Here is a 5,061-nt window from a genome sequence, read left to right as displayed (position 1 = left end):
CCTGACAATTATCCACGCTTTACAATTTACCTTGCGTAGCCCTTCCTGTTAGTCAACAGTGCAACTGAGCTGAAAAGCATCATAAGTGCTGTGCCATACAACAAAGTCCACTTGTACCGTTTACACAGTAACATAGACATGTGACAGCCCACCGGCCTGCCTTTGCGTATCAAGAAGCTTAAGGTCACTCTAAACTTCAGGCACCCTTGGTATCTCCTGCTGGCTTCAAAAATGCATAATTAAAAACAAAAACAAATGCCCAGCATGACAAGGATAACACCAAGCACTGGAAGCATAGCATGAAGACTCGCAACCAAAAGTACAAAAGAACTTCATGGCCCCTCCTTACAAAGGTATTGCTGCAGCCAGACTAGTTATCAGAGGGGAGAAAAAATAGAAGCATGCAAACTACAGCTGGCTGCATAAGCTAGTAGATGAAGACAGATTGGGGAAAAGGAGCCTGATTTCTCAAGCATGTGGGCTTGAAAGGAAGCATAGGAGTCTGCTCTTGTTTGCCCGACAAATGTTGCAAAAATATAACTTGAACAAACTTCCCAAACAAATTGGCTTTTGAATACGCTTTGTCAAGCACCATTAATCCAAACGAGTTTTAGTTAAACAAATTCAAACACATGGTTCAGTTCAATGAAATAGAGAACACTGAAGAACTGCTTGGGGCTTGACATTTTACTCCGGTTCATAAAGCACTCAATGTTCAATTCAGGTGAGCCAGCTGTCCTTTAAGCAAACAATTCCTTAAAGCACCCTGAGGTTTCTTTAAGCGGCATTTCACAGTACACATCATGCCTAAGAATTCCAGACTTCCCACAAAGTTTTCAAAAACGGTTTTCTTCTTTCTCAGAACTCCAGCAGCCAGCAAGCTTTCCCTGAGAAAAGTTGAATGGAGGCTAAATGGTGCCGCATTTTACGTTTAAGGAAATTTTTTCGTTTCTGCACCTAAATTAATCAAAATGCACACCCTTGACTAGTCTCTTGTGCTGATTCAAAAAATATGACTGCTTTTATGATAGGTAGATTAGTTCTTAAAATACGTTTAATTAACACCCTACCATTAACAGGAACAATGAAAAGAAAACGCACACCATAAAGGGTCACAAATAGTGCTTGGTTACACTCTAGAAAAAAAAGAAGATGCAATGCTGGAAACAGTTTTATCTTATCATCATAGGCGGTTTAAAAAAAATTGAAACTCAAGGTACAAATAGTGCCTAAAGTGTAATCAATTACAGCAAATTAAAAAAAATTTCTGAACCTTAATTAAAAATTCTGCTCCCAACATCGCGTGGTCTGCACACCTACTGCATGCTAAAAGAATTATGGTCCTATCTGCCATAGATGCTCAGATATGCTAGTTAGGAATTCATTTTGAGAAAAACAAAGTGCCATTTCTGGCAAAATAATCGAAAATTCGGACGCCTGATTTTTGGGACAGGCTTGACTATTCGGACTTTTTCGCGGCACCGTGACATGGCCCATAGAGCCAATGTACAAGAGCACTTAAAATTTCGGACGCACCGCAACTGACTGCTCAATTTTTCGGACCTCATTAGCACTCGGCAGAAATATCCAAGTAAGACTTTCTGACGGGCTAGTTGGTACATATTCATTTCTGGAGGCTGTGCGCTAATAAAAGACGTTCACAGGAGAAAGGAGACAACAGAAAAGAAGCGCAACTTTCAACTTTAATGACGACAAAAGAAGCCAGGCGCACTTATATACCACCTGTTATCCAGAGATCCAAGCTGCCATATCCAATCTGCCATACACCATAAAAACCCGCATGTAATACGAGGTTTATTTCCCATAATTAGCGTCCTAAATTTCTGCCTCGTACTATTTGCGGATCCAAACAAAAATTTTCGAAGTTGCTCGAAGTTTTGATTTCGTTATTGCGGCGTGGCTACGGCTTGGCTTTGCTGTTGGTACGTGGCTATGGCTTGGCTACATTACTCTCGACAAACGACATCACGATGTCGTTCTTTTGTTGCTGATCCATTGGGTGTGCCGGGGCGTCTTGGTGTGCCGTGTGCCTGTTGACAATGCACATGCTCGCATGTAAGCCACACTTTGTGAAGTGGATGCTTTTTTTTTGGGAGCAAGATGTCAGGGCCTCGAAAACAGTACTCGGCTGCTTTCAAGTGAAGTGGTTTTAGCTGCGGAGAACATTGGCCACAGTGCAGCCGAGAGGCAGTTTGGTGTCACTGAGGGAAGCATTCGTGGATGGCAACGACAGAAAGAAGCCCTTTTCGAGTGCAGCAGAACACGGCAAAGCTGTGAAAATGTATTGTGGATGCATGGGAGGCCATCCCAGATCTTGTACGTCGTTCTTTTAAGAAGTGCGGCATCTCGAACGCCCTCGATGGCACGGGAGATGAGTACATTTGGGATTTGTCGAACAAAGAAATGTCTAAAGAAAGCACTGCTGAAGATGAAAGTGATTGAAGTCCAGGATGCGATTTGAATAAATGGCTTCTCTGAGCTTATGTCACTCGTATTACGCGCGGGTAAAACTTTTTTTCCATTTCGCTTCTCTAAAACTTCACCTCGAATTATATTCGGGTTCGTATTATATGCAGGTTTTTACGGTAATGTGTACAGTGGAATCTCATTCATTCAAACTGCAGGATAGATCGAAAGCTTGATCAAACAAAACGTTATTCATGCTTAAAGGGAGCCTCTTAGCTTGAGATGCTGGACTTCTGCGCGAGTCGGCACACTGCGCCCGCGTGGTTTCGAATTCGTACTGTTCTTGAATGACTTCCGCCGCACGAACTTGAACAGCAGTCAAAGTTCGCAGAACTCGTCTGTTGCCGAGTCTTTCGTCTCGAATATGAGAAGAGGTAGCAGCGAAGCGCGTGGGAGGCATACAGCTTCACGGAAACGGCGAGCGTGGGAGGAGATGGTGGTGCATTTCAAAGCGAGGCAAGCATATCCACGGCAAAATGCACCGCAACCCTGAGTCTTCTATTGTAAAACAGTAAACAGCTGGCGTTTCGATGACAGGCAAGATGCCTCTCATTATAAGCAAGCCACCGCAGAGTGCACACCACCGGATACGATGTTGATTTTGGCTCTAGTCGCTAGGCTTAATGACGAAGGCCAACGCCGACAGAGCACTTGCTCCAGCCATTTCTCAGTTCTTATTGTTTCGCCATCTTCGCGTTGTTGTCCCGGGACCATCGCACTGCGGGTGCAGCGCAGTTCCTGTGGTGGCGTGTTCGCTCTCCCGTCTATAGACTTTGTCCCAATCCGTGCGTTCAACGGTGACATGCCAAGGGCAGCACGCCCAGGCTGAGCTCGTGAAAGCGACCGCCGCCCGTCATCTTTTGATATGCCGCGCAGCAAAATTTTGTCATGAGGAGCTTTAGAATGTGTGCAATACAACTGATCCCTTCCTCCGGCATATTGGCAAGAAGTTTGTGATTTTTTCGGTAAAATTTGATTTTCTGGATTGCCTGAATTTTCGGTCATTTTCGCGGTCCCTAAGGGGTCCGAAAAATCTGTCGTCGACTGTATTTCGCTTTTATTTACATACTGGCATTAGCAGATGCCTAATAGCCTCCTGGAATGTAATCAGTCTGACCAGAAGCATTGAAATGGTGCTTTTTCAGTGTGCACTGCAGATTTTCCACACATTTTCATTTCTGTAAAAGATTCAGTTCGTCTTTAGTTATCCTTCTCCTGCGTGCGCGTTTGTCTTGGGGCTAGGAGTTAGGCTGAGCTCTTGCAATATACATGTAGCAGTCCTTTCACTCCCCACATTGGATTTCATCATGGCTTCAGCCGCAGACACAGTGAAGAGAGAGGAATGTTGTTCATTTTGGGCAAGTGCCCATATCATCGAACACAAACTGTTGTTGTTTTGGGTGTTGCCTCGTTGGCAAAATTCAAGCAGCCTCCTGTCCAAAAGCCTTTCATATATAGGAAGTAAGGGCTCGCAAACATGAAGAGGCAGATTGTACCAATGACGTGGCATAGCCTCACCTCTGGCCTCTGCCGCATTCTGCCGGCACCAAGAATCCCCGCCTGTTGGTCAGAGGGTGTGGCTGCGAGTGGAGTCGTTGGACATCACATGATGGTAGGTGGCCATCACAGCGTTGAGCGTGGCCTCTACATCACCTATACGTGACTTTAGCACCTATGAATTATAGGAGCTCAATTTAGAGATCAAATCTTGCGTGAGCTTGCCTCTCTCGCCAAGCCATTCTCCAGCAGGACATTTGTGCTTGGCGACTACGTTGGGCAGAGCAGTGCCCATGCATTTTTACACATGATTCACGTAATCTGCCTTCTGGACTCCAATGTATCCATACACTTCCGCTTCTTTCAAAGCAGGGAAGATGAAACTGCCACCATAAGACAGCACTGTGGTATAAAGAAGGTTGTGCTGCTATAGGAACCACTGGAATAAGATCACGGCAGCTTCAACCTTCATTTTCCAGCCTTCTTGTTTGTGTTTTTCTGGCAGGTGTGGCTCTGTTTCCAGGCGGGGTATGTTGGGTCACCTTCTTTTGGGCCCCGTTCGCACGCGGCGCAAAAATTCTCAGTACAACAAAGTTAACAAGTCCAGTGAACAGTTCAATCACAGTGCTGATGCTGATGTGTGATGAGTGTCTACAGGTCATCCGTGAGCCATCAAATGACACAGTGATGTTGCCTGAATTCCCAAGATTCAACTCCATGTAAACTTCCCAAACTGCTCATGCTCAGTAGGAAGTCAACTTTTGGGCCACATGATCCATTGCGAATGTCAACTTCTCGACATATTTCTGCCAAGATGTTTATGTAGCGCAGCATGCTGATATCCTGTCAAGTGCATTGCGCGCACAGCGGGTATGTCCACCCCAAACGGGATCACTGTCTGGTCGGTCTTTATACGTGGTAAGTTTCATCAACATGAAATGTTGCCACAGTCCGTACATGTCAGGATCAGTTTGGCAGCAAGGCCATACTCTTTCTGGATTTATCAATTGTCACGTCACCGTCGCACATTTTGCATTTCACTGATGCCAGCATCTCGTTCGCCAACTACCAACTCTT

The sequence above is a fragment of the Amblyomma americanum genome, chromosome 10 (genome assembly GCF_052857255.1).
Source record: "Amblyomma americanum isolate KBUSLIRL-KWMA chromosome 10, ASM5285725v1, whole genome shotgun sequence".
Lineage (NCBI taxonomy): Eukaryota > Metazoa > Arthropoda > Arachnida > Ixodida > Ixodidae > Amblyomma > Amblyomma americanum.
The sequence above is the reverse complement of the archived record's forward strand: the minus strand, read 5'-3'. Positions refer to the sequence as shown.